Genomic DNA, 13,706 nt, shown 5'->3' on the forward strand with positions numbered 1-13,706 from the left:
GTTTATATAATGTTATAACGTTACGTTCTGTCTGTTTGTTGTCATCATTTTCGATGTTGGGAATTACTCATCAAAGAAATTCTTGAAACGCGTCGTAATCGCTTTTAATTTGGCTCTAAATAGATTGAAAAACGCTGCGTCTCTCATCAAATGTCACGAGCATTATTTGGCAATTTTTCTGAAGAAAAAAATGTATGTAGTTCGAAATATAAATGCTAACAATTGACGAGTTCCATTTAGAAAAATCTATACCAATAGATGAACATTTCATGATGATATTGTATGTTTCACAGCCCTACCTACTAAACTACAATAAATATATCCAGTCAGTAAACTACGTTTTAAAACGCTTCAACCAACACAAATCTACCACGTCACTTCATTTGTAAGAAAAACTGCCTACTAGCAATACTACCTACACCCACATATAAACGCAATTCGAACTTGCACGTGCCTTGCACATTACAAAAAAAATCATTAAAATAAATAACAAAACACAATATCATACGTCGCTCAATACGCGAGTCAATATTTCATACTTGTAGCGAAAGAATAAATTCGCATCCGGCATGCTCTTAAATAATTTCGACTTGATGAAAACTATGAAAGACAGCGTTTGCTAACGTAATACATTAGACTGTATAATACTGAATAGGTAGATATATTGTATTGAACAATCCTAGAGGAACGCTCACCTGAATAAGGCTTTTATGCACTGCGCGATTTACTAAAATCGCAAATTTAATGTGTAAATATGTTTAAAATATACTTTGTCATTGCATTTTTATGTGCTTCTTCAATATTTTGTTATTTCTCTTGACAATCTTTTCAAACGATATAGAAGATCGATATTCTAAAGAAATGAACATTTATAGTAATAAAAATGTTCTCTAATTTATTTTCATACAACAAAAAATGCTGTAAACATCATAAGCAAGCACAATAAAAATTTAACAGCAAATTACCTATCGAAAGAACCATCCGTTAATAAAATCAACAACAGCGCTGAATAGTAACAATGTAAAACAAACTGCCCTCGAGAGAACAATTACCAACAGGCGGATTGATTAAAACATTAAAAACATCAATTCCGCATCGAAAGCGCCCAAAATAGCTGAAAACGCCGGCGGCATTCAATTTACAGGATTACAGAATCAATGGTACGCTGCGTCTGTACGTCTAAATCTGTCGAATGTCTTGTACACGCATGGAACACATTGTTTGAAAATCGAATAGAATGCGATTGCGTCTTGCGTACTAAGCGGTGGGCGACTGATTGTCTTTCGCGTATAATCTGCCTTATTGGCGTGGCGCCAAAAGATGATATTGTGCATACTTTCGTTGATTCATCCGGGGATTATTCCGCAGCGTCATATCTGCCGCTTGATTAACAAATTGATATTTTAATATCGCCCCGTGTACGTCAGACGCGTCTTCGATCTTAATTTGGTGCAATTAAAACGATGATATTATGATGATATAATCACAGTATTGTAGATAACGATTTAGACGTATATGTTTGATATAGGAAATACTAATAATACCAATGCGTTGGTTGTGATGCAATACTAATTGATTTGAAGAATATTAATGTACCTATATTTTCTTTTTACTTAAATACATGTATTTCTCCTTTGTTGAGATGTCAAATTAATATTTATAGCATCAATGTAATAATTAATGAATAGAGAATGAAGCCGTGCAAAACAAGTATCTATTACAAAAAATACGCGATTGATGTTATAAATCATAAACAAGTTTTCCTTTTAAAAACAAAACGGTCCATTTATACACGGGTCAATGCACTTTGGCAACCATGCAATGTTATAAATTATTTTAACATGTAAAACAACGAATACCACTGTGTTTTAAGAATTAGTACCTAACTACTTGTACATATAGGTAGCTAATAAAATATTTTTTTGGATAATCTTAAAACGTATTTTTTTTTTATATCATTTAAATCCCTACTAATATTATAAGTGCGAAAGTAACTCTGTCTGTCTGTTACGCTTTCCAGCTTAAACCTCTCAACCGATTTTGATGAAATTTGGCACAGACAATCTTTAGACCATGAGAAAGAACATAGGCTACCTTTTATCAAAACACCACGTGGGCGAAGCCGCGGGCGGAAGCTAGTGCTTTATAAATGAAAAATGAAATCGCCCTCGCATGGCGAAAGACGCAGGTTCTCGAACCTCATGATCGATTTTTTTTATTTTTTTAGATATGTAGGTATATTTATTATATGATAATAATTATAACTATACGTGAATACTATCTTGATATGATATAGACTGTAGTCGTATAAAATTTATATATTTGACGATTCAAAAGCAACTGTAGTTGAATAAATTTAGCTGTTAACAATTTTAATTCTAGTTAAATTAATAAACGATTTTTAAATATTCAAACAAACATAAATACAATCAGGCATTACAAAAAATAATCCCACTTATAAAGAACAAACACGCCACAAACATTTCTAGCGCAGCCTGGAACCAAACCGCAAGCTCGCATTGTTGACAAAACCATAACAATACATGTAACGGAATATAGTCTTTATATAAAGAGAATACAGCATATAGTCGCGTGCAAGTTTTGTTTTTATAACATGAACGGGAACATGTGCGCTGTACATAACCTATGGTAATGAAAGTTTTTTCTAACGTTGGAAAAACGGTATTGTTTATTCTATATTATTTCAAACAAAACTGATTAAAGAAAGTCGTTGATTATTGATATTATTTCATAAGTAAATCATATGTAGGCGGCGCGCGCTTTTAACCCACAAACGAAGGTGTTTAATTTTTTATGATTCATATAGAGCTTGTAGAGAAAATCAATACTTAAGTGAGTAAATAGGTTTTGATCTACATAGTTTTCTTTTAGAATCTCACATTCATTACAAACAATATTTAACAATTTTATCGTTAACTAAATACTACACCAAGAAGCAACATTTACCTAAGTAATAAGTCAACACATAAAGTTAAGTAATAAGTCACAAACCCGCTTACCGCTGACACACGTTTATAACTCGCATCAAAACCCTAACAAAATTAAAAAAAAAATCCACTCTCCAATTTTTAATCACCCTGTATACACTACAAATATGTCAGCCGATAGTCGATTTCATAAAACTGCGCTACACGAGCTCAATACAAGCCGCGGGTGGCGTTGACACAAATTTGCATTCGACTAAGCCTCGGTTGTATCGCGTGCGTTATTTTTAACTAACGTACGGAGATTGAAGTGTGACATCGGTGAAATGGAAAATAAATTTCTTGTACATACAGGATGTTACTTTTTTATTGACTACATAGAAGTTTTATTAAAATTATTTTGTGACAATCATTACTTAATGTTTTAAGAATATGGTTGCAAGAACACTTCAACGTAAGTGATATCTATACTAATATTATAATGCTGAAGAGTTTGTTTGTTTGAACGTGCTAATCTCAGGAACTACTGGTCCGATTTGAAAAATTCTATCTAGTTAGATAGCCGATTTATCGAGGAAGGCTATAGGCTATAGGCTATATATCATTACGCTAAGACCAACAGGAGCGGAGCCGCCCGCGAAGCGAAGCCAGTAATTAATAAATTACATTCTTAACCAGTTTTAACGACTTTAATTAAATATTAGTTTATAATCGAATTATCAATCTTTAACAAAATTTTCAATTTAAAAATACATCTTACCTTATTAGTTATTATCATCATATTAGACTACACGTTTCACAAGACAAACGTATAACCGTAGGTTGCCTGGCAGAGATTGCTGTGTATAAGAATAAGGCCGCCTATTGTGCAAAATTTTTGTATCTCATTAATTTGTACCACATTTCCTACATTGTTTGTACAATGAAGTGTTATAAATAAATAAAATAACCTTTAACTCCACACTCCACATTTAGACACACCAAAATTGGACTGACTTTCAGTCTGTTTTTCACCGTCTAGACTGAAAATCTAGGTCGGAACTGGAATAGCCTAACATGTCCAAGCCGGGAATAGCAAAGTTAGTAAAAGCCACGTGTTTCAATTGTTATTTATTATGTTACACGTCTGTTATAGTTTTGTTTGACACTTTTATAACAACATTTGACATGTTTAAAGTTTAAGTTTGTTTTAAAGGTTCTATTATATTATCTTAGTGTTGTTGTGGGTAAAAATATAAACGAAGGGATAAAGACCATTTTCAACTGAAGAATAATTGGAAGTATTTTAATAATTTTGTGTGTTATTGTGTTTGATTTATTCCTCCCTTTATTAGAAATAGTAAATAGTGCCGAGAGGAATAGGGACAAAATAGTTAAATGTTACAATTTCTAAATGAATGTTCATTACATTATAACTTTAAGTCTACCTAAAGTAAAAACAAAAAAATATATAATAGAAGTATTTTACAAATGAGAAACAGTACCATTAGCAATGGGATTAGAAACAGAAGCCTACATTAATCAATCCAAAATTTCTGTTTTCAATCTTGTAAGAAGATTATCAAATCTAACTTGAATGACTTATAGTAGTTACTTAAAGTTTATTTTGATCCTACTAATTCAACCATTATTCAAAAACCATAAGATTTATTTCGACACGAGGACTTTTTGTTATACTTAAAATAACAGTCAATTACAATTATTCTACAGCCTGAGAATAACAAAATATCAAATAGGAGTGCCATTCCATTTTATTTCATTCTATATATCAAGAATCCCATCCATAAATTACATAGTTAGATACTCTGACGTCACAACTAAATCGCATACTAATCCCGCGCATACGCACATCTCGATCAGCTGACCTTTGCACCCGGGTATTGCTGTATCGATGAGGCGGGGCAATGCACCTACCTACCTATTGGTTGCTGATTGCATGCCAATTTCAATTTATTTATTCTTCATTGGATATAGAATTACAAAGTGAAGTATTTTAGAAATAAAAAAAGTTGGTATATATAATAAATTGTATACAATTAGCGGCCTTATGGTTATCAGACATTTCTTCCAGGCAACCGATTCAGCCTGCATGTAGCGAACGCAAATATCTGAAGATTTGTAGTAAGTTTTTTTCATATTATCTTCTTTCCATAACAAAAGCAAAAACGTTAAAAAATCTAGCCGATTTGGTCGAGCCGTTCTCTAGTTTTACGCTATGTACTATAGATTTACATTGAAGGTATGTGTGTAAGTTTGTTTGCATAAAATTGTTTATATGTTTAAAACGTCTCTAATTAATTGTACCATCCATTCACGAACGTAAATAAAACACAACAATAAATCATTTATATTTGCATAGATACATTTTATTACACTATTATAATATATCAGTTACATTGTTTACTTGCTTGAGAATAGTGTTATTTCTGATCATGTGTAACAGATACAAAATAATGGAATATTTAACAAACAATTACAATTAATTTAGTACACAGGTATTGAAAACATTTTTTATTAGCAAAATCCTCATCTCTTTTCCTATATTCACTTTATTAAATAAGTAAGTATCAAAAATCTTATATATTAAACAAAAGCCGAAAATTTCTTCAATATCACCATAAAACTCCACTATAAATAACAATTAGTAGCCCAGACAAAATATAACGCCTATAATCCCAAATGACGTCATCATCCTTCCACAGATGGCCATTTCGTAGCAAGAATATAGCCACTCAGCCACCGTTATATATTTAGTTATTACTAATTTTATTCTAGATAAACTTTACCTTCCTCAAGAACCTCTTTATCTATGTAATAATAACTAAATCTATTAAAAAAAAACTAAAGAACACGCTTTAATACCTAAGATGAGCCTATGAAATTATCCCTGAAATGCGTTCAAAGTATGAACTAAAGTGTGTTTAAAGTGTGTGAACTGACTCCAAAATCGGTTACGTACAGTGAAGCTAATAAGCCTGTTACAGAGAAATCAAAAGTCCATACGTAGTTTTAAAGATCAAAAATACATACGGACAGACAGATTTTGTATTATACTATGTAATAACGAACCAGAGATGAACTTTTAATCTAAACTATTTTCGTAGTCAGGTCACTGTTTTCTTGATAGTCTAATTCGATTTAGCGTAGTTTCTCACGTAGTTCTTTGTGCTCGATCTATATAAGATTCTATGGAAATTAGCTGAATATAATTATTCCACTTCTACTACTGGGTCAATACCAATAACTTTTTCAAAAAGACGAAAGCAAATTTTAATAATAATATAGTCTTATAAGAAGTTAATCTATCAGATATTCCCTATTTGCAGTACTATGTTATACTAATGATTATTATCACTTCTACAACTCATTGCTTGTTAAGTGAAATGCTTTAGTTACTGTAAAGTTATCATGCCTGCTTACAATGCCTTCCTACACAACCTACAATTTAAAATAAAAAAAACGAATAAAGATAGACCGTCCAATTAACTAAACCTTCACGAAAAATTATTATAAAATAAAAGAAGCGACTAAACTTTAAAGTATCTACGTTCTTTAAAACTCTAATCTATGATTCATCCTCATACCATTACAAATTACAATACATCAAAACAAGTATGATGTAACGCAAACACTTCTAAATAGCAGATCATTGGCCGGTGCATACGCACTCTTATATCTGCTTGAGGTAACCTTTTTATAGACGTAGGTATGCGGTACGCAATTAAACAGAAGGTTCAATAAACCTATTGCGATCGGTGCCAATAGATTTATGTTATTGTTTGAATTAAAACTGCGGTGTAATTAATAATAAATCAATTGGGTTATTCTTTGAAAGATATGCATTAATGTTTTATCACCCATCTACTCATAAATAGGTATACTTTGATGATTATTGTTTACTAGCTGTTCCCCGCGGTTTCACCCGCATTGCTCCGCTCCTGTTGGTCATAGCGTGATGATATATAGCCTTATAGCCTTCCTCGATAAATGGGCTATCTAACGCCGAAAGAATTTTTCAAATCGGACCAGTAGTTCCCGAGATTAGCACGTTCAAACAAACAATCAAACAAACAAACAAATTCTTCAGCTTTATAATATTAGTACAGATTTCCATTAAAATACTAAAATTTTCGGTTCTACCTACTTATAGTTACTTTTCCTTACTTCGCTTTTCATAAACTGTCAAAGAAGAAGAAGTCAGAGATCCTGTACCATAACAATGAAACATTTTTTCACAACAACAAAACATAATATGGATTCCCTTATCTACGCGTTACATCCTCCATCTTTTCTCTATAAGCTAGCGTGTACAACCACGATAAGAGGCAAAACAATTTTATTACAGTCTTTTCGGGGATACCATGCATGTTTCGGTTTTGTAAAGAAAATATAAACAAACATTGGCTTGAATGGACGGCGAAGTTATTATTAAGAACTGCCTCGAGGCTTGCTTATATTAAAGTCAAGGGATGCCATTGAATCTAATATGATGAAAACTATATTTAGAAAATTGCAATGATTCGTTATTAATTCGTATTAAAATAAAATAAAAAAAAATAAAATAATATTTATTTGCTTAAAATAAAATAATTATTATACTTAGATAAGTTTACAATTTCTGATAACTTTTGATTTAAATAGAGATACTTTCGCTTGTTTGTTACCCGCTAAGTTATTGCTTTTTGGGAAGATTTTCCATTATCACATAGATTAATTTTGATTCAGAATTTGTCAAAACAATCTTAAATCTAAAGCATCGATATTTAACTCCAAGGTCCTATCAGGTGTTTCCAATACGTTTTAGCATTAGCAAGTTGCATTTATCAACGAATAAACTTACTTGATTCAGGATTATTGTCACTAGATGAGAATCGAAGACAATATCAGTTCTTAGGATATAAATTAATAATACTTTGGAAACTTGAATACCATCGAACATCTTATAATATAAAAATGAATCGCAAAATGTGTTGGTAAGCGCATAACTCGAGAACGGCTGAACCGATTTCGATAATTTTTTTTTATTATATTCCTTGAAGTGCGAGGATGGTTCTTATGTAAGAAAACGTAAATATTATGTACCACGGGCGAAGCCGGGGCGGACCGCTAGTTAGAAATAAAGATAATTTGGTATCTGGTATGTATATACCATCGAACATTAGAAATAGAGATATTTTGGTATTTGGTACCTATGTATTCAATTAAATGTTATTCGTTGGGAATTGCAATAATCTTATTTGCACAATTTTAAAGTATTCCATTGATCATTTGTTATTATTACGAATGTTGGCTAGACGAAAATGAAAAATATAGCGTATCATTGTTGACTCACGTGCGTTCCCGGAAGAGACAAATTGTTTATGCTTTTCTTACGGTCTTTATATTATTCATCATATATTTTATAAACATTATCACAAAAGTAGGTATGTTAGGTTAAATAGAGATACGATTTTGACTGTTTAACATAATATAAAGAAATCATTCCCATGAAATTATGAAAAAATTGCCTACACTGCGAATATTTTACATGATTCTATCAAATTTTGATCCTTAGATGAACTTCGTTTTGTCTACACATTATATTTATGAAATATGTTTCCCGTATATTATTATTTATATTCTCGAGGTTTAAACCATCCCTTAACATCGAGAAATCTCGCAATTCTCGAGCTTTACCGAAACAAACGAACAACAATCGATTTTTATTACATTCGCGAAACGCAAATGAACTAGTGTAAAAGCCGAAAAAATGTAAATACATAGGCTACAAGATGGACAGACATCAAGCGGGCGACCATTAGCGTGACAAATGAGCGCAAATGTTGATCTAAAATAAGATGAAATGCTATCTCGCAACACGTGGTGCCGGCGTCACTATCATTGGGCATGTGCCTAGCGAAAGACGTGCTATTTGATCACCTAGAAAGAAAGCATGCACAACAGCTGTACCCCGCGGTATTACCTGCATTGCTCTGCTCCTATTGGTCTTAGCGAGATGATATATTTATCGAGGATGGCTATAGACCTGCCTCAATGAATTCATCATATAAATGAGGTATTTAACACTGAAAGAACTTTTCAAAGAAACGTATTTTTGGAAATTTACGCGTTCAACCAAACTACTGGCCTCTTGTAGCCGATTTCAATTTATTAGGTATTAATCCACATTCTTATCCATTCATACACGCACCCGTGGGCATCCACCTACCTATACATATATATTTCTATCCATATCCATAATATAGCATAAAGTGTAACTTGCCTTTATATTTTGGAAATGATGACTAAGATATTATCGATACCTAGTTTACATACGTAAATATTAATTTAGAATAATTATCAATTAAAAAATAACTATACGATATCATAGCTGCTACCGGAACAGAATCTTACACCAGGAATTGGGTCACACTGATCAGTTTTACGAAACTTCATACTTAGGTAAATTGCCTCGTAAAAATAATTAGTAGCTCACATTAACTTGTGCTCGCTTTACTTTATATGGGCATTAAAAATTGACTGGTCGATAAAATGAGGAAAATGTGAATATATTTTCTGAATTTTTCGTTTTTTGTGGATTTGGACGTATAGGTAAGATAAATAGATATTTACGCGTGTAATTCATATAATGTAGATATGAATAGGTGTATTTGAACCGAAAACCTTTTAACATTTACCTAACTAAACATCATTTTTCAATTTACTTTTAATAAAATCATAATCGTAAAGGGAATATCAAGAACATTTTGCACTATTTTGCAGTCGATACTAAAACACCGAGAAATAATTAATTAACAGCCGTCCTTAAACAAGTATCTCTAATACATTTTTACACAAAAACAAATTCATCAAAATAACATAAAATCCACTAACCACTACCCCCAAAACCCCCAAATTCATTCCATTCATAGAATAGTCGAACTTGTAAAATTACGTAATTACAAAAACTTTGTACACCACATTGCCGGGTCCGTAACGTCTCAACTTAGATTGAAATATTTAACTATCGCAAAATTCTAATTAATTTACAAACGTTTCAAGTTTTCCGGGAACAATCTTCGTTTAAACTCGCCATTTTCTCGAATCCGACCCACATTGTATTCGAGTTTGTTGCTACATTAACGATATTGTAGTTTTATGTGTGCCTACACTTTGCATTAATCAGGTATTCTAATTAAATATGTACCTACTTTTACTACACCTAAAATAATATATGCCCTATTAAACTGTTTTCAGTGTGTTTATAATTTATATCCAAAGTAAGTAACCTTCTTCAATAAAGAGTAGCATTAATGTATTCAATCCATTTCTATCTTATACAAAATAAATTAAAATTATCTATACTATAAAGCTGAAGAGTTCGTTTGTTTGAACGCGCTAATCTCAGGACTGGTCCGATTTGAAAAATTATTTCGGTGTTAGAGAGCCCATTCATCGAGGAAGGCTATAAGCTGATTATATTATATCATCACGCTAAGACCAACAGGAGCGGAGTCACGCGGGTGAAACCGCGTAGCGCAGCTAGCATAAAATAAATTAAAATTATAATCAATAAATCTATACTACGATCTTTACACAAAACTAGCTGCCCCGGCAGACATTGTTCTGCCCTATTTCCCGATGTATATTGGCAATTCATTTTTATATAGATTCACATTATCCACCTTGCACCAATTAATAGTTCCCCCATCAACACCTAGCACAAGTCTAGACCATAATCCACACTCAACTAATCCACGGGCCATACATCATTTGTGACTGTAGCGAGTAAATCAATGTAACAGCCCATTAACGTCCGCACTAACTTCGACCTTTCTGAGAAACTGTATTCTTGAACGGATTATTTTAGGATAGTCCATAAGTTTCGGTGTTTTGTTAACAACGGACCTTGATTTTAGATTTATTTTGGCTACTATAGAACTGGAAGCGTCATAAGAGTTTAACTACGTTTACGTTAAGTTTGTCGTACAAATGGAAAATATTAACAATAGTAAAATATACATCACAAATCACAATTGGTGAAAATAAATTCACATGAAAATAGACAATATTATCTCCAGACTCTTCTCTGCAGAAACGTCTTTCCAAAACGTTGGTAAATACTAAATATTAATCTATCTATGTTGAGGATGCAAAAGCAAATCAATCATTACTACAACCAAAAACGCTTGTACTGACCACTTTTTTAATCATCACGCAACCAACCCTGAGCCTACAACCTAAAATTAAAAAAAAACTTGCAACACCGCGCTCTGTCCTGTCACTTTGACAGCTGTCACCACTCGCGCCACGCGTGATGTATTGCCGACGCGAGCGTGTGCGCGTTTTGTTCACAACACTTGTACTCTGACTATATAGCGGGTGACAAGTTGCATAATTAGATGCGGAGGGTTGGACAAATGTTATGCGACGTAAGTATGATCATGTTTTGTGTTGACTGAAGGAAAAGCTAGTGTTTTCTTGTGTTAGTATTAACGTCAAGACATGTCACCTATTGCCGTGACGACGCTTGCTGTAGTGTTCGAAGCGTAACAATAAGAATAAACTTTAACTTGAATAAAATTTCATGAATACAACGAAAACCTGCTATTATCAAAAACGGCTGCATCCTATAATCATATATAAGTTAAAAGCATAGTAAAATGAATTAACATCAACGTAAACAACCTTAAGACGATACACAAAAAAAAATCCACTGCTTGGCGGGCGGAGTCTAGCTCGCTATCGCGAACGCGGGTGTGCGCGAAGTCATTCTTGCAAACTCGCCGCGCTGCCGCTGGCCGACTCAGGACAAACATGTATGGAGTCGTCATACAGTTATAATATTGTTATACATTTATTTAATTGTTGATTTATTGGTTTTATTTTCTTGCTTATAAACAAATAATCTTCTTTTTAACAACTACTTAGACATTATTGATAATTATTATTACATATTTCGTAATGTTTACTTTATTACAAAATAGTACGGGTTATAAATAATCTTTAAAATAACAAAAAATATTGTTACTCTGAAAAAATGAAATGGTACTCAATAACGCGGACTACTGAATTGATTTAGATAGAATTTGATGCTGACGTAGATATTACATCATGCCCAGAAATGAAAGGTACTATTTCTGAAAGAAGTTATAAACCCTAATTCTTCTCAGTCAAAGTCAAGAGTGGAAGATATCACTAATACAGTAAAACTGATGCGAAACTTTAGATGTTAATTTGTATATTTTTTTGTTAGTTGTTACTTAATCACGTCAAGACTACATTACCAATTTTGATAAAATATAGCTAATTGCCTGGATTTACACATAGGATACTTTTTATCCGAACTGAACACTTCTGTGGGATAAAACAGGATTCACGATATAACCTAATTCCACGCGGGCAAAGCCGCGGTCGGAATAATATTTATACCAATAATAATGTATTATAAACATTAAATTAAGTTTACAACAAAAATACATAATATTAGCTAATGTGAAAACGAATCAACCAATCATCACACAACAATGAAATGTGCACACAAATATTCATCCAAATCGGTTAATGTGATTAGGAGGAGTGACTGCAACGCCATCTTCCGGGCCCAATTGTGTTTCCAGATCATCCAGGAACTCAATTTAATATACTTACACAAAATTTTTCGAAATGAAAACTCACATTACTATGTAAATATGAATATAAACCTGTTTTAGTACTAAGCAATTTCCCGCACAGGTGTAGTAAGTATAAATGAAATAAATATCAACATCAAATTCTTTATACAACATACTTATCTACCACCTAATAAGAAATGATAATAATTCTTGAAATTTTTTCGTATTTTTTTAAAATATAATACTACTCCAATGAGCTCCTGTTCCATATTATGTCCACCATACTTCCACTAAGTTCACCATGATTTTTTATTTCTTTGCACTTTGTTGCTTTTTGCTAAAAGTGGAATCATGCGATAAAACCAGTAGAGCGTTGATAACATACATTTTTGACTGAATAAAGGTACTAACGAAGGAGTGGGTTCACATTGTGAACAATCAGTGGGTTTATTTTCCTTCTGAATTCCGGATTTCTGAAAAGATTATCTATGCTATAAATGAAAAAACCTTACACATTCGTTATGTACTTAAAACAGGGGTACATATCAAACATCGTCTATAATACAATTATCATCAAATTTAAAATAAAACCAACTTACTTCATTAATTTGTTCCAATTGTAAGCATTCTTTTTCCTCCAACCTTTATGTTTCTTCTTCTTATTTTCTTTATTGTCCCCATTTGTCTCATTTTGTCTTATCGTGTTGTCACCCTTTTTTACGATTGTGCGAGCGACACAAGTTCCCCGTGTGACGGCCGTAGCGGGAATGACTCGTGCAGCGATCGGGGTAGGAAGGTACAGGGCGGCTCTCGCTATATTGGCTGGTCGCGCGCTAATTTCAAGTATTTCTTGTTTATTTCAAAACCATCGCATATTTCAAAATTCTAACTCGGTAGACGTATAGGTTGTATATTTTATAGTTAATATCCAAAAAGTCGTAACTTTACGTTTGTTATTTTGAAGATGCCAGAGATTAAAAAAAAATAACAATGAGAACTTTGTATTTTTTTTCTATCGAGAAAATATCATGGAATCATGTTTCTAAAACGGTAGACGTATTGTGTTACTATTGAACTTTCTTGTCAAGCATTTTCATCACGACAACTTTAATAATATAAAAATTACGAAGGTTTAAAAAGGGCCGTAAATGTTAGAAAAATTAATTCA

General features: G+C 32.4%; 1 protein-coding gene and 1 long non-coding RNA gene across 8 annotated transcripts in view; both read right to left on the reverse strand.

The window, feature by feature from the left end:
* Positions 1-13,706, reverse strand: part of sm (heterogeneous nuclear ribonucleoprotein L) — a 307,187-nt gene that overhangs the window by 271,853 nt on the left and 21,628 nt on the right. The window lies entirely within an intron of this gene.
* On the reverse strand, positions 12,752-13,674 carry LOC149476468 (uncharacterized). The gene is made up of 3 exons (XR_016317837.1): positions 13,138-13,674; positions 12,950-13,029; positions 12,752-12,875 (listed from the first exon to the last, which is right to left on the reverse strand). It is a non-coding gene; the product is annotated as an uncharacterized LOC149476468 (long non-coding RNA).

Source organism: Colias philodice, chromosome 27 (assembly GCF_061535455.1).
Source record: "Colias philodice isolate Cphi_HAF_F1 chromosome 27, ilColPhil1 Martin Lab GWU primary, whole genome shotgun sequence".
NCBI classification, from domain to species: Eukaryota; Metazoa; Arthropoda; class Insecta; order Lepidoptera; family Pieridae; genus Colias; species Colias philodice.